Source organism: Lissotriton helveticus, chromosome 9, assembly GCF_964261635.1.
Source record: "Lissotriton helveticus chromosome 9, aLisHel1.1, whole genome shotgun sequence".
In the NCBI taxonomy this organism is placed as follows: Eukaryota; Metazoa; Chordata; class Amphibia; order Caudata; family Salamandridae; genus Lissotriton; species Lissotriton helveticus.
In genome coordinates, this window is record NC_136070.1 from 539432015 (window position 1) to 539454409 (window position 22395).

The following is a 22395-nucleotide window of genomic DNA, read 5'->3' on the forward strand; positions in this document are numbered from 1 at the left end:
GCACTTATAGAAGGTCCACCCACATGGAAGCTCGACATTAAGAGCACTCAAGAGGGAGACAATTAAAGGGGCATATCATTTTGCCTCCAGACTTGGTTAATATTTTAGGTGAGTGCAAAATAAAGTAACAGGTACATTACTCAAAGTTGTAATTCTCCCTCTTACAGGTGTGCGAAGGACAGGTGTACTTTTGATTCCACTAATGCCTTTTTCTTCCACCATTATTATTCCACTCTTGCAGGCTCTTTTTCATCCCTGGCTGATCCCATTGCCTCCGTTTTTCTATCGTTTTCTTACTCTTTTCTCCATTTGCAGCCTTCTTTCTTTCTCTTGCTGAAAGTTTGATGCTGAAATTCCAGGTCCTACGCTGCACGTGACGAGCACTGGCGTTGGCAGACTCTCGCCTCCCTCGAGCCTTGCTCTGGGCGGCCTCGGGCTGCGACAGCCCCGGCAAGGTGGCTTGTTGTCGCCTTGTCACATCTGCCCCCGGTGCCCCGCCCGGCGTCCGTCAGGGGGTCGGCCCGTGCCAGGGGCCACGGGAGCCTGTCGCCGCTGCTCCGAGACAAGCGGGCCGCGGCCCTCCGCGCGCCATCTGCATAACAGGATAAAGTGGGCCTGACAAGAGCCAGGTTTCCATGTAATCGTCTGGCAGCAGACAAGGCCTTGGCGGGAACCCCCGCCGGCGGCTCCAAATGGGATTCTGTGGGGACCTCGGAGCGGGGAAAATTGAAGACACGTTGTGCTGCGGGTTAGAGAAACCCATCATTCAGGCGCGGCGCACTTCACACCGCGGCGTTTAAAGGATAGTTAGACAATCCGCCCTGACAGCGTGAGAATTAACCCCGCGCGGTGCACCGGCCGCGAGCCCAGCCGCCCGCAGGGCCGCGCTCATTTAGCAGCCAGTTAGCTTGTTTTAGACGCCACGTGCTCGGCGGTGAAGTGCTCGGAAGCTGTGAACGATGGAATGACTTGTATTTGGATCGGGGCGCGGGCTGCGCAGGGGAGACATATTTGGAACTACTTTTGCAACTCATAGGTTTCTTTTTGAGGTAACTTGTGGGACGACTACCTCTTTCTGGGTACGTATCCCTCAAAGCTCATCACTTTAACGTTCAGCGCTTTTAGCAGGCTTATTTATGTCAGTGTACATTGGCTTCTAGAAAACGTAATTTCTTCCATGATCTAACATCGTAAAGCGAAGTCTATGCGGTGACGTCATCTGCTTGAATAGATTCTACCTACAGAACATTGCATTCATGCAACTGCACGAATCCCATATGCAACCGCCCCGCTTCAACATGATCACTTGTAATTTTTCCTCATGTTTCACTACTGTTCCTATTGTGAAGCGCTCTGACACCCTCGGGTAAAGTCTGTGCTATAAAAAAACGCATTAAATAAATAAGTAAATAAATAAATAAAATACCATAGGTCCACGGTTTTAAGTGGTGTGAAAAAGGTGTGGGTGGTCCCTTAAAGGGACGGGGTTAAAGAATCACTACTGAATATGTGGTTAAGGGCGTAGCTTAAAACATGTATCATACGGCTTTCCGCCTGCCTAGCACGCTATAACGAACATGTGCTTAAAGCTAACCTGAACTGTTGCTTTTCAAAGTGCCTGTTTGCAGTATCAGATACATGAGTAACATTGATATTGTTGAAAATTAGACTTGAAAATGTTTCAACTCATATAATATGAGCCTGCAAATGAACCATTACTGCGGTCTGTGGAACAGTGTTGGTGTGCAGAGTGTCTCAGTCACTCCTGTTCTCCCCTGTACATCACTTTACTCTGCAGCCTCTCTGTTAGACACTTTCTCCCGTTTTCTCCCCCACATTTTTCAGAAATCCTTCACCTGCATATTGCACACCTCATTTCGTCTTGAGCACCCTCTATTCACTCTCTCCATCTGCACATACTTTCATTGCACCTCCTTCCCCGCCCCCACACGTATTCACCTGTCAGCATTTCATTTTTTTTAACTTTCGCTCTCTTTGTATTTCAACAGCTTTGTCTCCTTTCCACACTTTAGCACATATTTACAATTATACGTGGCAGATGCCACTATTATTATTTATTATTATCAACACTTATAAAGCGCAGCTAACACCCTACGGGTACCCTGGCGCTGTGATAGGTATGTCTAGCTTAGCGTAGATACAGATGGAGCGCAGTTACTAGAAGAAGAGAGTTAAAAAGATTGCATTGGCATTGCTCTGTACGCTCAGCAAAGGGGCCATGGATTGCACAAGCATGTATTCTAATCACCTTTATTACCAACTGACAGGCATTTTGAGAGCCTTGCACTGCCTTCATCCTCAACTCCTGAGCACTTTATCTAATATGATGCATAAAAAATGTCAGTAAAACAAACACTCTAAGGGAAGTAAATTAAGTAAATCATGTGAAATGTAAATCGGAGCAACCTCATTGACATGAATTGCCTAAAATGGTTTGACAATAATTATTGAGATAACGTTCTTGAGAAAAGGATCAGTGGTTTCCCTTTAAGGGACATCAATATAGGGCCCTATAGGCAGGACCGGACTGGCCGTAGTGAGCAGCGGGCATTTTCCTGAGAGGCTGGAAGGGCGGGTGGATTTAGCAGCGGTGGGGGCCGGTTTTGCAGCAGTGCTGCAATATCCCCCCCCAGTAAGAAAAGCAGCAGTGCTTCACTCTTGTATCTCCCCTCCTCTGGGGGTTGGGGTATGGGTCTGGTCCGACAAAATTGTCAGGGATGCTTTGAGTTCCTCGTCCTGCCCTGTCTATAGACCAGTTTTTAAAGCCAGTTTTCATTGCTGCCAGGTCAGAGACCTGGAGGGACCCATCCCATGTTAAGGGCCCTTATGTGGGTTCTGAATGTACCATTCTTTTCGTCTCAGCTGTCTGTATTGGGCACACCTATAGTTTCTAACACTTCACACACACACTCCCTCTGCCGCCCCATGCTATCTGTCCATTCTTCACAGACAGCCTCCCCACCCCTGTTGTCCGGTGCTCTCACTATTTTCTCTCTTCTTGCGCCCCTTGATCCCTGTCTTCTGCCCACCAGCGTGCACTCTCCATCCGTCAAGATTGGCTTTTCCAATTCTTGAATAATTGCATTGTTAAAGCCAATATCATAGGGCAAACATCTTTGAATGATGTGTAGTATAATTACCCAAAACTATTCTAAAACAAATAAGTATTTGCAAAGGCAACAGGTCAGCAACCACATATTAAAGTTGAGACTTATTGTCTCTGCCAGTGTTTGTTATAATAGTGAGATTCTGTTCTGTTTCTATTGTATATGCTATTATTTTAATTGACCTAGAGGTTTAGGCCATCTTTGGGTGCTAAGTTGAATGATAGCACAGTTTTGGACTCCTTCCAAGTGCTTTCCTCCCTCACCACAAGGGCTGCAGATGTGTGGTAAATCTCAGTTGAGTGGTGAGGACACAGAAGCATGGGTCTTTAATCTAGTAGAATGGAGCATGCATGTAAGATTAATGTTGGTATATGGTACGGGCCTTTAATGTAGTGCTTTATCTGCTGTCTAGCTTGGCATGGCGCTATTTGGCCTCAAAGGAAAAACAAACCGCAAGCCTTATCAGGGAGTCCAAGGCTAGCCCATTTTGCTCAGTAGCTTAGTGTATTTCAGTTTCCCACTATTCCAGTTGCTTAGTGTATTTAAATTTATTTAACATTTGAGGTTTTCTGGAAGGCTTTGCAGCAACACATGGTGAGCAGGGCCATGGGAAGTTGTCCTCTTTCCAATGCCTTACAACATCTCTGTAGTTCTTCTTATGGCCACCGTTCTGTTGAGAAGTAAAGTTATCACTACTGTATCTATCTTTGAGGAACACTCTTCTCAAACAGAAGCCTCAAAGGGAAACCTGCAAACATCGTAGAGTAAATGTAATGCACAGTTTAATTTCTTGCTCCCTGTATGTAACCGAATCAGTAGAGCTTTCACAAGTTACTTCTCATATACTGAAATCATGGGTGTAGATGGCTGCTGCACACGATCTGAATCTACATCGGCATTTTTGGGTTCACAATTCTACAGATGCACTGGCTATGTTCTCTGCAATATCCTTGGGCCACGCATTGTTTTGGTTAAATGACTGTGCGCAGCGTTTTCCCGAGTATGAATACATTGCTGGAACAAAACCAAATTCTGAGATTTTCTCTGCATTTTTGAGATTACAGAACTACTCTCCTACCAAAGTAGGTCAGAGGTTGCAGATTTGAGGCCACCAGTGTGTATACTGGTATATAGTGCTTCTTGTGCGCTGAAGGTTTCAAGACTTTTTTCTCATCTGAATTTGACCCACAGCAAGTATGAGAAAGGCAGAAAAGAGAGATAAAAGCGGGAAGAAAATGATAGGAGCACAACCTGAAAGATAAAGAAGGGAACAAAAACCGTGCAGAAGTGAGACAGAGGCAGGAAGTGTGAGGTTGAGTTTGAAAGAGCCATGAGATGCAATGAAGTTCCAGAAGCCATACTATGCGGCAGCTCTTGGCCTTTGTACCCATTTATTATTATTATGGCAAATTAAGCACTCATAGTAGAATATACCAAACTCAAAAGCAGAGTTAAAATGAAACTGTAGGAAACCTACACATCAGGGACGGAGTAACTGATGTGCAAGAATCCTCTTTGAAGAACAGACACCAAACAAGAAGGCATAACCTCACAATGCAAACTCTGGGAATACTAAACATCATGTAAGCAGGCACAGACATTCAACATCACTTCTGTGACAAATATACAACAAACACAATTGCAGAGACCTGCAAGAGAACACCTAGGACTAGCATACACCAAGCACGAATACACAGACATACAGTGGTCCGTATAGAATAATTACCATACACCAAATTCAAAGGCACTGCCTTGCAAGGGACACTTTGGGAGTAACACATAGCGAGTAAGGAGGCAGGGAAATACCAGAGAAACTCTTGACATAGTGCACACCAAGCCAGAAGTGGATGTGCAAGGGCTACTCTATGGATGCTCCACTCCATGCTGGGAGGCACCTTCTGCCTGCTGACAAAAAAGTCAGACTGGCCTGGTGATTTGAGTTCATTTAGTGGTTGGCAAAATGCTGGGCCTCCCCCAAAAATGGCGACACAAAAAACACAGACAGAAAGCAAAAAGCCTCATTCGGGCTCCCCTCTCTGTACCAACTAGTCCCATACAGACAACAGGAGGAGCAGCCCAGACTGTACATTTGTGGACTTTTAGCAAAGGCTGTATTCGGTACCCCCTTATTTTGAGTGTGAGGGCCTAGAACATATTTTCCCTTTGAAGGTTGTAATCCACATCTGTCTTAGTTATTGTACATTTGACCCACACAGGTGGTCCCCAGCATCCAGTTATTCTTAAATCTTGAACACCACCTCCTGACACAAAGCCATGTTTTGTCTGTTATTTAAACGTAATCTGACTTGTTCATCTGTGCTGATGCCACAATATTCTAGCAAGCATGAGCGTCTCGTGTTAAATCCAATGGACTACAGTCGTTAGGCTGTTGCACGCAAATAATGTTTAGCAAACTAGCAAAAGTTTGGGTATGGTTATCAGAATTGAGGCTGGGGGTGGTTAATTTAAGAGTAGGGCAAAATATGTGCAGAGTTGCCAACTGGGAAAGTGGAGGGTCATAGCATTCCATTTGTGCATATCACAGTTCTTCCATAGTGGTGTGCAGCCAGCACATGTAATCTTGAATCTGTGTAATTACATATCAAACCGGTTGTATAAATCAGGCCTCATCAAAAGATGATTACTAAACCAAAAGAAACTCATTGGAAGCTCTCTTCTTGGCCTAGAAAGAAATCCGTTCTTAATTTCCGAAAGGACTTGAGAAGCAGCGAAGAGTTATGTTGGGGCCTGGACTGTTCTTTCAAAAGTTGTCAATGCTACAATTCCCCAGAGATGCCCAGTTCAAATTGAATAGCTAGAACATATCCATGAAATTATTGTCTCAGCAGTACAGGGCAAAGCTGAGGTCAGCTAAGGACATGGACAGGTAGCAGCCTCTTCAATGATTCGTTGGTAAAAGTAGGGTACCAGCAGCACCATATGCCCTTGTGTAGTACGATTAAACCATCAATGAACCTGACAAATCTGCAGCATTGTGCAAGTCTTATTCAAGGGACTGATAACCAATACTTACAGTGGGCATGGTTCACGTCATTGGTTGGTTAGTGTATGAAGCTGGGTTTCTGTTGCAGTAACCCCCTCCTTTTTGCCAAACTACTGATGCTCTCTGACTCTATGTGCCCTGGGGCCCTGCAGATCAGGTTCCCGGCGCATGTGTTCTCTCCCAAAACTGTACCTTGCACCCCTAATTGGCACCTCACTGGCCACATGTCAGTTCTTTGTAAAAGGTACCATGGGTACCAAGGGCACTGTGGCCAGGGAACGTCCCTAAGCGCTGCAGCACTTATTGTGCCACCCTTAGAGGCCCTGTACCTTTACACCCACACACGGCCATTGCAGGCTGCGTGTTTTGGTGCAGAACAAAGTGAAAAGACGACATGGCACACATCCCTGTGCGCAATGCCTACACCCCACTGCCCTGGCATAGGTCAGCCAACCCTCTAGCTGGGTGCACTATACCAGTGGCGAAGGAACAGGTGCACGAACCCTGTACCCCTAGAGTGTCTAGACTAATACTTACACATTGTAAGTGCAGTAATGCCATTAAGAGTATATGGTGCTGGAAGGTGGTATTTTCGAACTCCACAGCACCATAATGACTTTACTGAAAACTGTAAAGTTTGGTATCAAACTTCTCCGCACATTAAAACCCACACTGGGATTTAATGAAAAATGCACTGAGAGGGCATCTTAGAGATGCCCCCTGAAAAACGACCAGCCTCTGGTGGATTCCCTGACTGGTACACACCAGCCTGCAACCACAAGACATTGTTCTGTACCCCTAGGGTGGGAGCCTTTGCTCCTTGAGCCCAGAAACAAAGCCTTTTCTGGGCCGAGGTGTTCCCACCTCCCCCAGGCCAAGAGGAGCCATCTGTGGCAGCAGAGCTTCAAAGGCCTTGCCGCCATTGTAATGTGACCCCCAGCCTCTCCTGCTATCAGGAGCAGGACCCCTTCCTGTCTCCCCTCCTTTTCGGCTGGAAGACAGGCAGGAAAAATTAGCTAGCCCAGAAAGTGTGCCCACCTCTGCCAACCCTACCCCTCAGGTGGGGGAGGCAAGGTGAAGCCCACTCTTCGGTTCCCACCATCTTGCAGATGGCAGGCACTCCCCAATCAGGATTAGGGATTGCACCCACTCCCCCACGTGGGGTGAGCACACCAAGGGTGTAGTCACCCTAAGGACCTCAAGACACCTAAAGCGCACCCTAAATACAGTATTTAGGGGGCAGCCCTGAACCAAGAATACAGATTCCTGCACCCTACAAAGAAGAAGGACAAAAGAAGACGCCCAGCAGAGGAGACTGCAGAGGAGAACTGACTTGGCCCCTTCCTACTGGCCCCTCTGCAGGTTCCAGAGATCCTGCACCAAAAGTCGCCTTGTCCAGCAGCTTGCGACCTCCAGAACCCTTGGGAGGACTGACTGCCTTCACCAAAGACCGTATCTCCTGCGAACAGCAGCTCTGTTCAAAAGAAACTCCCAAGATAGTCTCTGAGCCTGCTGAGGACAAAGAAACCCAACGCCTGGAACCACCACTGCACCCGTCGCCTACGGCTGGTGCCAGCGAGGTACCCCAGTGCTCCAGAGTCTGAGTCCACCGTGGGTTGACCACTCCAGGACTCCCCGACGTTGCCTGCAGCCTCTGCACAGAGACCCCTCCCAACCGCGAGTGGCCCGGTGAGGTAAAATCCGACCTCAAAAGACACCCCTGCATCCAGCCGCTCTGCACCCTGGAGAAGAGAACCCGAAGTGCAGTCGCCCTCCAACTTACCTGCTCAGCTGTTGATTTGTCCCGGAAGTCTTCCTGGACCGAGACTTCAGCCAAAATCCAAAACCGGCAACTCCCATTGAAAACAACAGGGCACCCGACGCCAATACAGCACCCTGCACCCAGCCGCCCCTGCGCCGCGGCGGATGTACTTTGGGTGCTAACTCAGACCCCCCTTTGCCCTGAGCGTAACACCAGGAGCTTTGCTCCCACAACCCAGTGGCCTGCCCTTAAGCAGCCACCAACTGGAGGCCCCTATCCCCCATTTGATAACATTGGGACTCAGCACTCTGCACCCGGCTACCCTAGTGCCGCTGATGGTGCTTTGAGGGTGCATTCTTGACCCTGGGGGAAACGTTGTTCTAACCCCAGAAACTCAACCCCGAAGACCGAGTACTTAACTGGTAACTGATAACTTCATTTCTCGCCATAGGAATACATTGACTGTTTTTCCTTGAAAATTGTCCTAAGTGTCCCCACTCCTCTACCTTTTTCGCGAAATCAGTGAGACGGGAGAGGTAAGGTACATTAGCGGAAGCTATCATAGCTGTCCTCCCCAAAGAGGGGAAAGACCCAAAGCTCCTAAAAAATAATAGACCTATTTCCCTTATCAATTTGGATTGTAAACTTCTTGCCTCTATCCTTGCCACCGTCTCCAGAAGGTTCTTCCAAAACTGATACACCCCTCCCAGGCCGGCTTTCTGAAGTATAGACTATCCAGTGACAACACCAGAGCCTTGGCTCACGTACTTGAAAAAGCGAAACTCCTCACCACCCCTACGGCGGCGATCACACTTGACGCCGAAAAAGTGTTTGACAAGGTAGACTGGACATACTTAGAGGCCGTTCTACATAAGTTTAATCTAGGATCGTCATTCACAAAATTGGTCATGTCCCTTTATTCATGTCCCTCATCTAGAGTGAGAGCGGGAGGGTCGCTCTCCACATCATTCAAATTACAACAGGGAACCAGACAAGGGTGCCCCCTCTCTCCTTCGTTATTCCTCCTGGCCATAGAACCATTTCTGGACCGCATACGTAACAATGGAGAAATTGTCGGTATCCCGTTCCAAAACTGCACGATAAAACCTACAGCGTACGCAGTCGATGTGCTTGTTGTATCGGAAAAGGCAGAGGAGGCGATACCAACCCTGATGCATACTATTGAAGAGTTCTCGGAAGTCTCGGGATACAAATTAAATAAAGATAAAACGGAGGTTAAATTACTGAACAACCTAGGAAATAAAGAAGTCCTGGGGAACTCTGCTCTAACTTGGCAGCCGACTGCTTCAAGTATCTAGGGCTGGACTTTGACAAAGACCTTATTACTACCCTAAGAGTTAACGAGGAACAGCTTCTAAAGAAAATGTCGAAATTGCTAGATGGTTGGTCACCTAAATTTCTGTCATGGTGAGGGAGGGCGGAGACCCTAAAAATGATGGTGACCCCGTTGGTGAACTCATTCAATCTTTATTTCGGCCATATGGCCATAAAAGATATGCAGCAACAGTAAAACATGTACAATCATGATAAAATCCACAACAATAAGAAAGCAGCACATGCTATACACTATAAAATCATTCCTGAATATTAAACTACCAGAGTTACATTTTAAAAAAATTTGGGATTAACTCGAGGCCTGTGATTTCAAAATGCGAGTGCGGGTATGCCAGACATTAGTGAGGAATTTTGCCAGTACAAACACAGTTAAACTCGAAGCATCGGTTTTTAAAATTCTATACATTGGCAGGTACTCTCTACAACCAAAGTTCCTTATAAGTGGTAAAAGCCAGTACTGCCTAGCTTTTATATAGGTTGGACAAAACAGGGCCACGTGTAGATCACTCTCCTCCGCATAAGAGCATGTCGGACACTGCTTAGAAAGGGGCGGGGTTGTCCAGGAGCTGGTAAAAGATCTGAAGGGCAATGTTCCATATCTCCATTGGAGAAACAGCTTCCTGGCCAACACGGGGGACATAGCGTCCAAGACCCTTTCCAGCCTGTAAGAGTCCTTGCTCAGCATGAATACAGATGTTAATGATCCCTCCTTCTGGCCGTCCATGGCAGATGATAATTTCTGGTCGTGGAAGACCTTAACCAAAGTTCTGCGTGGGATGCTTAATGAGGCGTTTGCAGGGTCGGACCAGAGATCGGGAAACTACCTGGCGAGTATGCTTCCAATGACCTTCTCAGATGGCTTCTTGCAAAAAAGTGGATAAGCTCTTTGGCACATTTCTGTGGCAGGGCAAGAAGCCCAGGGTATGAATGAAGAAGCTGCAACTAGCTAAAGAGAAAGGCGGCCTGGGTCTCCCTAATTTCAGGAATTACCAAACTGCATTCCTCTGTAAGCAAGGTGCACAATGGCTGAGTGAAGATGCAGTATATACCCCATTATGGATAGATATAGAGAAGTCTCTCGTTGGCACGGCTCCCCTCTCGGTGCTTCTTACGATGGACTTGACCCACCTCCCTCATTCGAAATACATCTTATTGAACACGAGGCGTGCCCTTTTACGTTTGGATCAAGTGCATAAGACGGGTCTCAAGTTTAAAAATACCACATCAGTGGCCCTATGGCATAATCCTACACTTAGAATTAATGGGCAGTCCCTCAACTGGGACCACTGGTCCACAAAGGGTCTTAATCTGGTCAGCGACCTTTATGACGGACAGCACCCGTTGCCGTTCTCCTCGATCCAGGCAACATACCGTCTCACTCCATTGGACTTTTATGATTTCCTCAAATTAAAGTCACTCCTGTCCACACGCTCTCTCAAACCGTCGGTTCCATGGCTCAAGTCTCAATTGGTGCGCATTAGGTCAGCAGGCCACTTTGTATCCAAAGTATACAAACTTCTTCTCCCTTCACCGGGGAAAGCTCAAAAGCGTAATGAATCGCGGTGGGAGGCGGAACCCAACTCAACGGGGACAAAATCCACGCTACAGCACTTGTGAACAAAATTTCCCCAATACCATCACAGACCAGGTACATGCTACTTAACAGGGCATATTGGACGCCACACAGGTTATTTAAGCTTCTTTCAAAAGACGACCCGAACTGCTGGACCTGTAACCTAGAAGTAGGAGACCTAGCACACACGCTTTTTCATTGCCCCTCGCTAGGAAACTTTTGGAACAGAATTTTTGACTGTATAGAACATATTCTAAGGATTAAACCTACAAGAGAATTTGTATATGTTTTATTGGGCGCTATTGAACCAAATCTGACCAACGACAATGACCGTCATCTGTTGGACTTACTTCTTACTCTGGCTTGTAAGGTCGTATTATGTAAATGGAAGAACACCGCTGAGGTATCCTTTAAAATATGGCAAGAATGGGTTTCCTGCATCAGGGGAGCGGATAACCATGCTTTACACTTCTCCCCTTGGCGTGCCTCCAATAAGAAGCTTTGGAAATCCCTTGTTGCCTCTTCCTTTTCTTTTGACCCCCCGTAGGTCTATCTGGGATGTCTGGCTCTCTGGTGATATATGGAGATGCCTAAGCCTACTGGCACTTGTTACACCTTTAGCGCCACTGACTACTGGCCGAATGTGTGGCTCTGCTCTAGGATGATCTTGCATTCTGTATGCCACTTCTCACTAATGTAACATCTGAGGTTTTGAGCGCCGCTCCAGCGTACAATGTGCAACATTCATATACTCTGTATTTTGTATTCCGTTATTTTTGGTATTTTGTATTATGTATTCTGCATTGTGTATTTTTGCATTCTGAGATTGGCAGTCGCCATTTTGTGACATGTATTTTGTAACTTATTTATTTTGTATCATATTCATGCATGTGCTCCCTGTGTAATTGATGTATGTATACTTGCATTTCATGTCATTCTTGTCATTCTCTGATTTTACAAATGCCATCTCTTTGCCTATTGCTTTTGGATTTTTCTTTCCTTTTGTTTCCCTAATAAAAATGATTTGAATTCAAAGAAAATTGTCCTAAGTGTGGAGTTGAATTGTATGAAAACCTGAAAAACTACAACTGTACACAACTGATTTTACTTACCTTGTCTCTAGGAAATGTCCCGGTGTGATATCTAGGCATATCACACTGAGTAGAAAAAGTAACTTAAAAAGTAACTGAAAAGTAATCTGTACAGTAATTTCGAATCCTTGACTTACCTGTATTATACACAACAGCATTTGAACTTGCATTCAATTGTAAACACTCTATGATATTTTGCAAAGCATTTATTTTACTTCCCTGTACCAGGCTTGGCTTGGTTCTAGAAATAAAATGACTGAATAATATTTTCATACAAAACAAATTGGTCTGAGTTCAGTCTTTGAGTGTGTGCAATCATTTGCTGATTGAGTGTGTACAACAAATGCTTAACACTACCATCTGATAAAGCCTTACTGCTCGCCCACACTACCACAAATAGAGCGTGAGGTGCTAGCTACTTTTACCGCGGCCTACCTTTGGGGTTTCACTGGACTCTGTGCACACTATACCTTTTTTTGGTATAGTTTATATAGAGCCAGCTTCCTACAGTTAGTCAATCTCATTTGCTTACTACTTACTCAATAGTTTAATTCACTCGCTTGTGTCCTCCCCTCACCTAGAGCATTTCTTTGTAATTTTCGACTGCTCACGGTCAGGTAACCACTTAAAAAAAAATCTTTGCCACTGTTTAGGAGTGTATGTGTATTCTTGCACTCTCCCCCGTGTGCTACTCCGCCACCTAAATCCCTCCCTCCAGCACTCTCCATACTGATCCCCACTCCCTTGCTCATCTGTTGCTTCCCCTGCTGCTCCATGTTGCGTTCAATTGTTTTTTCTTTCTTTTTATTAAGTAACTCCCAAGGAGCTCCTCCTTTGCTTCCGCTGCTGCTTGATAGCACTTACTTATTCTGACCAGCGCTTCCCAACTGCTCCACTATTGCTCCCCCAGCTCTTCTTTTTTTTTCTTTTGAAGGGCATGGCAGCTGCAATTTGTAGTCAGGGTTCTCCTTTCGCAAAAAAAATACATATTGCTTTGTTGCACTTTATATATATTTTTAATTCACCACTCCAAGATGGGTGTCAGCCGTCTTGGAACATTACATTTAAACAAAATACCTACAGCTTCATGGAGCATCTGTGGTGAAGCATGCACACACATACACTCAGTGTATAGTAAAAAAGAAAGTGGGGGGACTAACCAAGTTAGGCAGTATGCCAGTGACATCATGGCACTTTACATCACATTGTGTGACATCACAGCGCTTAGCATCACGCATGGCATCACAGGAAGTAACATTACAACCCATGACCTCACACCACAGGAAGTGACATCAGATCTGAAGACCTCACACATATGCTTAGCAGGTCTATGATGAGCTCGTTTGAGCGCATTACAATATTTAACAAATGAGATTTTGCATCAGGGTTGTGGCTAAAAAAGTGACCGAACCATGACAGAAAATATGGGCCTCGGCTTATCCATGTAGTTTTTAATCCCTGCCACAAAGAAATTGACAAGAAAGAGAAGTGTGGCAGTAAATCGGTTCTGCTTATTTGGCTGCAAAGTCTGCATTTTCAAATATCTTATGGTGTTAAGGCACCTGCGCAGAGATCTTTGTGTGGCAACTAAATCTCGGAGTATAATAATAATGCTAAGACAACTATGGGAGTTAAGGTATTTGATGGAATAATAAATAAATAACTTTTATTGTACAGTTAATTAAAACTCACAATGTTAAAACATTTGTCATTAAAAATCATTTTAACCTTATTTTGTACATATGTTTTTTGATTAAAAAGGAAGAAAGTATTTTACACTCAATAAGGTCGTATCAGTCTCAATTGCGTTATCTGTTCGTCCTTTTCTAGGTTGGTATTTGGTGGAGAGATCTGTGTTTTGTCTTGTCAGTTTTGAATCAAAGTAGCATAGAGAGTTACAATGTCTCCTACAAAGCACATCATGTAACATGCAGATGGCAGATTCTTATTTTATCTAGATGGGTAAATTGGTTACTGATTTTAACACAAAGATACTTTTGTTACTTGCTGTTCATAAATTGTAATCCTTCCAATATAGCACAGTGAGCTATGAAGGACGTATGACTCATAAACTTTGTAACCCTCACTATCTTCTTATGTTACACATCCAGCACATTGATTTACACACATTTGATTTATTATTCCTGTATAATATGTACGTGTGATATAAAACGCCCTGACACCTTGTATTGGGAAGAGTAGTGGTATAGCGCTATAAAAGAACTGAAACAAAATAGTGGTATTTAATTTATGTGTGTAAATACTTGAACAGAACAACACATCTGACATTCTTACAGTGCATGCATATCTTTTATATACAGGTACTGAACAAAGTCAAAAGCACGCCTCTCTTAAGTACCTGTGAAGTAAGCTGTGTGCCTTTGTTTACCCTCCGTTGTATTTTTGGTGTGAGGCTCACAATAGCTCCCAGCCAGGATACTCAAACAAAAGGAGGCCGGACGGCCCCATAACTTCGGCCTTTGCTATGGGCATAGCTGGAAGCTGATAAGCGCCCTCCTTGCCTGCAAAAGTTGCTGCTCGGAACGAAAGCAAAAAACCTGCAGGCGCTGCTGAATGTGTCCAGGTATCTGAAAATTACACCGGGAAAAGTTCAGCATTTTCCTGTGGGGCCCAATCTCTTGGCAGGGTAGACGGCGTAAACTCTGTGAAGGAGTGGGTGGACGCCCTCTACCAATTTGTACCCTCGACTTGTGCCCTGCATGCACTGTGCCGCTGAGGCAGCCTTAGATTAATGGTGCATGTGTGCCTGTGCATGCACATGCATCATCCCTGTTTTCTTTCTTTGCCGATGTGGACTTAAAAAAGCATTGGCAAAGCTAAAAAGGTCAGGTAATGTCATTGGAAGACGAGATCTAGTGACTTTGCCAATGCTGATTCTTCATCTTCTCTCAAATTCCCATTCGCACTGTTTCTTTTTTAATTCTTCTGATGTATTTCTGTCTTTTGGATTCCTTTTTCCTTTCATACTCCACCTTTGTTTTTATCCCAATTTATTTCCTCCCCTTCCTGTTTTTCCCTCTGATTATCTCCACCTATTCATGTGCCCTTTATTCATGTTTCTTCTCATACCCTTCATTCTTTTTGGCCTGCTAATATTTCAGCACATTTCAATTTAACATTAAAAAATGGGTCTAACCAAACACAGGAAGTGATAAAGCATTTCAAATTTTTTAGCTTAATAAAATGTTCTTCCGTTGCTGCTCATGATGCCTTCGTGCTTATAGGTAAGCGCGTCTCGCTGATAATATCTGATGTAAATCGATGTTTAAAACCCTCCCCTGTGGCATTTCCCTTCGTGCTTTCTCAAGATCCTATTTTAGCAGCTTTTGATGCACCCTCCACCTTACCTGCTGCCTTGCACCCTTCTGAAGGTCAGCATTACTAGAAGGTGGGTCTTAGGGATGGAGATGTTATCCTGTTTCCCACTGTCATATTCTTTATGAAAAGAGATTTCACTCTTGTGCATCAAGCCAGAGTAGAATGGCCTTGTTTTATGGAAATCTAAGTTCTGTGTGTGGACTTCCCCTACTGCTGTTCTGTACCTGTAACTGTGATGCTTGAAGGACGAAGGAGACTGCAGGTAAGGACAAATAAGCTGGTTAGTATCTTATATCAGCGAGCTGCTGGTAGCAACACCTTCCATCTCCTACTGCTGCTCTCAGCAGCCCTGCACGTGGAACCCTCACATAACAATTGCGGGCTTTCACGAGCAGCCCGCGGCTGAGTACCAGTACATAGGCCACTATGGTAACTTTGTCCGACTGGAGTCATTCCGGTTACGTGTGCGAGGGAATCTTGCATGGTTGGTGCTCATTTTTCCATGTGCTTTGTGTATAAGGATGCTTGCCTCTCTTGGTGTGCTGCAGCTCTTCTGATTTTGGGGGGAAGCATGCCCTGCTGCTAGATGAGTGGTACCGTTCAGGCACTGATTCTGCCTGTGTGATAAAAGTACCTACTGTGTGTGTGTGTGTGTGTGTCTGTGTGGGTGATGGAAACATGCACTGTTTACTGCCTGTTATGTGCACTTGTTCTGCATGTGAGTAGCCATTCTGTGCCTGTATGTCCGAGAGAAGCTTTCACCGCTGATTTTTGATGGATACTACTAATCTCAGGTTCCTCCCCTTTTAGGCTATTCCCTATGTGCCAGACTAGACACAGAAAGATTTCATAGTAGCCTGTGTGCAGCTAGGTTGTAGCTCTCCGTTAACTGCATCGTGCTACGGGAATGATAGAGTGGAGACGCATTTAAGGGCCAACCCTGTGTGCTGACACCATTTCCTTTCTTCCCGCACCTTCAAATGTGGATCTAGAGGTCTTCTCTCTCTTTGAATGGTTTTCACCCATTTTTCACATCTAAATTTAGTGTGCAAGGGAACAATGTCCCCACCTAAAACAACAGGGTTAAAACCATGTTGTGACTGTTATATACAGACTCACACAAGATGTGCCTTTAGTGTTTGAACTCAGGGCATGACTCCAGGTTATGTGATGAGTGTGCTCTCATACACCTGAGGGCAATCCGGGATAATGAGGTGAAGCTATACGTCATGGAACATCAGCAGAAGTCATGGACATTGTGTACGTCTCACCCCCTCTCTAAGTTGAGGGCGCGGACCCTCTACTGATCTCAGTTTCGAGGTTGATCCAGCGACAGATCTTCTTTGTTGCCGAAGTCACCTGGTAAGCCGAAGTCCAAATCGAAGAAAGAACATAGGAATGCAAAGCAGAATGTCTTCTGCCAAAGGGAGATCTCTGGCTATATTTCTTCATCAATACGGAGAAAGGTCAGAACCCAAACGTTTGCATGTTGGAGTTCCTGTGAAGGCTCTGCCTAGGAGATACATTTGAGCTGCAGTGGAACACACAACGTTTGTATGCTTCCCTGCCTCTGCATCTCTTGCCCAGAGTTCTGAAGCAAAACAGGAAAAACAAGGCCAAGTCATCCTAAGTGCTTCGTTTTGGGCCAAGGCACGCAGAGCTTCTGGGCATGAGCATCTGAACCCTGATCAGGCTTCCTCTTCAATAGGATCTTCTGTTGCAACAGCAGGACAGGGTTCAGCACCGGAACTGGTGCAGTCTACAGCTTCATACGAAGAGACTGCGTGGCAGCAGTTGACTGTTTGATCTACCACCTAAGGTTGTGGATGTCATTGTTGCTGCAAGATGTCCATCAACGAAGTCCATCTATTCTGGGTGCTGGAACAAATTTATGACCTGGTGTTGAACCCACAAGACAGACCTTTTACCAGCCAAACTGTTGGTTGTTGTATGTTTATTTTGTCGTTGGCCCAGCAAGACCTTCCAGTGGACACTATTAAAGGTTATTTGTCAGATCTTACGGCCTTTTTATGTTTGCTGGACCGCTTGTCTTTGTTTAAATCACCTGTTGTGATGTTTTTTATTAAAGGTTTGACACACGTTCCCTCCTAAACTGTTTATGATGCCACAGTGGGGCCTTAATTTGGTCCTGACATTTCTTTTGTGTACTCTCTTAGCGCCAAGGTATAGTTGCTTGTTTAGTCTTAAGACCCCAAAGACTGTCTTCCTCGTTGCGTTCACTGCAGCTCGTTGTGTGAGTGAGCTGCCGCCCTCCACCTTTTTTTGGACAGACTGGTGCTATAGACCAAGGTGGCCTTCTTGCCGAAAGTGGTGCTTCATTTTCACACGGGTCTAATTCATCATCAACCCAATGTTCTGTATTCCTCCTCACCCCTTGAAAGAGGAGTAGAGACTCCCATCGACTGGACCCCAAAATAACGTTACGTTTTTACATTGATCACACCAAAGACCATCAGGAGAATGATTAACTTTTTGTGGCATTATCTAGGGCTAACAATGGTAAGAAGTGCAGAAAAGAACTCTTTCAAGGTGGATAGTCTTTTTTGTTTAAAACAAAAATATATATTTTTATTTATTTTCACTTCATACAGAAAGCATGAAAGAATATCATTTACTGACATGACTACACAGCAAAACAAAGCATAATGAATATATTGTTAATACCATGAGACACAGAAACAAGCAGTACATAAACAAATTTGATATACATAGGAAAATACTCCTCTTCTCTCGGAGTCTTACAGAAGGGAGCTATTCCCCAGGTCTCATCCCACCGAAGATGGATAGTCTTTTGCAGATTGGTTGTATACTGACCAAAAAACAGCATCTGGAAGGACGAAGAGTCCATCCCACCAGGACTAATGCAGCTACCAAAGCATTGGCATGCGGAGTGGCAGTGATTGAGATCTACCAGGCTGCAACATGGGCACCGATGCACATGTTCACCAGGCACTACAGACTTGAAAACCAGGTTCCTCCCCCTTCTTATGAGTGGTCTCCTTTTACTGTCTAAAAAGATCCCCAATTTATGGATCTGTACATTGGTATTTCCAACCGTATTGTGCACCACAACAGAGGGCATGGAAAGAGGCAAGGAAGAAACTGATGTTGGGCACATGGATGGTGCTTATATGCGCCTCCGCTCTGTCTGTTTTAGAGCTTAACGAAGTCAGTCCAAAGCCGCATAGTACCACCTAGCACCTGTTCTATGCTTGTGACTGACAAAGCTCTCAATTCACCTGCAACTGAAATGTGTATCTTCTCATTTTGTCTCGTGCAAGCTTGTACTTTTCATCCACTGTTTCTGGACCTGAGGTTATTTCCTATTTCCATTTCTCTACATTGTATTGCTTTGGTGGCTATAGGGAGGATGGTGCTGTGATTTTTTGGGCCGAAGATTTAGTCCACATTTCCACTGCGGTGTCTGGTTATTGATCTATTCCAGTATCATGACTAGAAAGTAGTTTTGTAGTTTGTCAGGCTGGCTGGATTATTCCTCATTACCCTCACTTTTGTTGGGCTCGGATTTGGTATGCACTTCAACCATCTGCACTCTTTTCAGGGGGGGAACAGAAGTCTGCATTAAAGGGGCTTCTCAAGTAGGAGAACTTAGGCTCTTCTGCTCAGGGTTTGTTTCACAGGGAGGAGGTTAATTGTTGGGGCAAGCAGGAAGAGGCCAATTTGAACATAACATGTGTGACCCTATGCACTGCAGCCTCTTTGAACGCCTTCGGAGTTTGGAAGAAGTTTATGATCTATGGGGTTTAAGATGTGTACTTTTATTTTGCTGATAAATAAGTAGCGGGACGCATTGTATTATTTGATATTTATGTTACATTAGCAAGGGATATCACAACATTCTGTGATGTTACTGCTTCTAATGTGTGCCTTGTCACTTCCTGTTATATAATCAGGCCCAGGGAGTACGAAGACTGGCTCTGGTTCTGCTATGAAAGACTGAGCGGTATAAGCGGGTCTTGCTCTTCTAGTGACCATACCAGTCTTGATATTATCTGCCTGTTTTTTCCATTTATTTTCATTTGCCTTTTCATCCAGAACTTTTTTTCACCCTATGGTTACTCTCTCATCCATCTTCAATGCCATGACACCGCCTCCTTCCCTTCACTCTTCTCATTACTTCCTACCTCAATACCCTGCCCCACATCCATCCCCAATGCCGTGGCGGATGCTCGTTCCAAGTGCTAGTGGTTAGATCCTAGAACAAGCTGCCTCTTTCGCTGAGGCAGGCCACGAGTATAATGGCTTTCAGGAAACATTTGAAAACCTGGCTTTTCCACCAAGCAGTATAATGGGCGACCAGCCTGGGACCGATGCTCCATCTCGGGCCTCTGTAGCTTTCTGTCTCAACGCGGGGATACTCTTCTGAGTAGCCGTGCGCTCTACAAATCCAATTTTAACATAACATAACATAACATGTGGCCTGTATCTATCACCCTTTCTTCCCCTCCTTTTCTTCTTTCCCCTCTCTTTTCTGCTGCTGTTTTCATCTCATTGTCTCCCATTGCCTTGACCTATCATGCCCATCTCTGTTGTCGTCCACCCCACATCAACTTCTCACTTCCCACGTGATGTTTCAGTCTTTTTCTTTTCTTCAGTCTCTTTCACCTCTAATTCGCTCCACTCATATTTAATGAAGTCCGACCCCTTTCTACTCTTGCTACCCCATCTTCCCTTCTACCTACTTCTCTCCCGACCTCACTCTATTCTCTGTCTCAATCCACAGTTCTCCTTCCAGTGCCATCACCCTCGCCCCCTAGCCCCCTTGTTTGTGGAGAAGTGTGGCTCAATGGTTAGAGCGGCAGACCCTGATGCAGAGGTCCTGCCCAGGACCAGGGTTCAATTCCCGCCTCGGCGGGTCTTGGGCTCAATTTCCTAAGACCTGAAAATTCTTGCCTCGGTGCCTATTCTAATCATGGGTCCCACTCTGCAACTCTGGGCAATAGCTTGCTTAATCTCCACAAGGGCCCCAACAGTGCTGGGATGCCTGGCTTCACCTTGGGGGTGGCCAGGAGTGGACATTTCACAGGGAAAAGCCAGGAAGGGTTCCACAGCGGTATGCGTTACAGCGCCAGGACACCCATGGGTATTAGTGCGCTTTACAAGTACAAATTACATTTACATTTACATTTCGCTCACCCTTTTCCTTCCAGACTTCATTCTCCACTCTTTGTCTCCTTCGAGCCCCTTCTTTCTCTCCCTTTCGTCAAGCCGCCCCCTCCAACTCCCTCCCCATCCCCTGGTGTTTTTTTTTAGTCTCTTGCCGCCATTCCTTCTTTCCACCCATGTCTCTGCCCCTCCCCCGCTTCCAAATGCCCTCCTCCTTCTGTGACACTGTCTCTTCTGTCTCTGTCCTCTTTCTTTCGTTGCCTGCCCCTCTCTTCCCAGCCTCCTTATCTCAGAATCTCACCACGTGAAAGGTGTTGCTGGAAAGAAACACCCACTAATTGGGCTAAACGTGGGTTGATCTGTTCACCAGCCCTCTCTCCCTGCTCATCGTATGTGACTTTCAACCATCCAATTAAATTTCTCTGCAGTTCCCGCTCCCAGAGCACAGCCTTAGAATGAAGGCAGCGCTCCAGATGTAATCGATAAGGTGGTTGAACGAGAAACAGATGTTTCCAGCGACTACCCTGTTCCTCTCCTATTGTCTCGGCCCCTTGCATGTGTGGCTGCTTTTATTGCATAAAATGGTGAGGAATAAAAATTTGAGGTGGGCGAGCCAACAGATGAACAGGGAGAGCCGAGACAAGGGTCTGGGTCGGATCTTAGAGCCTGTGCATGAGCCGAGCCCTGAACATATTTGCTATGCAAATCATACAACAAACATGACGTAAAATATGTAAAGACTTCAAAATTCCAAAAAGTGTATTTCTTTACCATGAGGTAGCTTTGAAACTACTAGGTAACATAGCACTGCACTGAGCAGCATTTATGAAAAGTGATAGTTTTGTGCAACTGGAAGTCTCGATTCACACATTTGAAAGTGGTGCTTTCATACACACGAGAATGAAGAAAAAAAAGAGTTTTGGTGAAAGAAAACATTTTCCTAAGATAACACAACTTAAGCGGAGAAGCCACGATTTGTCCAGGTTTTCTTATTTCACATTTTACATATCAGTCACTAAATGGGTATCTATTTGTCTTTGCTTGTGCCAAAGCTTTGGTTTTTTTCTCAGTGCATTTTTCAGCAGTTTTAAAAATGTAGCGCAAAGTCGACCCAAAGGTTATTGTAGCGCTTTACATGAACACCAGTTACATTATGCAAGGTCACTTGCATTGTTTATAGGCATGGGAAGATTAAGTGATTTACCCAGAATCACCAGTTCGACACCAAGATTCGAACCCCGTTACCCCGGGCAGCTCTGCTCGTTACACCACATCCTGGGTAGAGGGAGGATGGCAGGCAGAAACCATGTGAAAGGCCGGCCCGTTATGGGCTCGAAGTTCCAACAGGACCTCGAGCTGAGCCGGAGCCAGGTTTCAGGCTCCAGCCTGCCTCGAGCATTCAGTGGCTTTCAAATCACTAATAAAAATCCATATTTCAAGGCGACCTGTGAAATCGTTTTCATATTGTGTGGAAATTCGAACACAGTGACAGCCCCCAAACCACTTAGCAGATCTGCAGCCGCGGCCCGCGCAAGTAAGAGCGGTGGGGCCCCGGTGGGCGGGGGAGGGATTTCATCGTCCGTCGAAACCCCCTCCCCCACCGAGCCCACTGCTCTTACCTGCACGGCCGCGCCTGCGGAGCTTTACAGTTGCTCATAGTTTAATCAAAATTCTATTTATGAAAAGTAAGCAAAACATTGAGATTGCAATTCAAAGAAGTGCCCCTTTTTGCTGCCCCATGCAGAGAACAGTTTCAATGGTCCAATCCTTCTATGGACAGAATGTGTTATTAACCAAGCAAAGCATGTTTCTAAAACTCTACGTTCTTGACATCACAACAACAGCTATGCAGAACTTTGCCATTGCTAATAGTTTAATCAAAATTAGAATATTGGAATGTTGGGAGCGCCATTGAAAACAATTGAGTGCTCCGGGCTCCTAATGGCCGGTAGAAGCCAGGAGCCATGGGCGTCCGCAGGGGGGGGGCAAGGAGG

At 45.3% G+C, this 22395-nt stretch overlaps 1 protein-coding gene across 4 annotated transcripts in view; it reads left to right on the plus strand.

Annotated features, from left to right (window-relative positions):
- Window positions 1–22395, plus strand: part of DPF1 (double PHD fingers 1) — a 548769-nt gene that overhangs the window by 148447 nt on the left and 377927 nt on the right. The gene's annotated exons all lie outside the window — the stretch shown is intronic.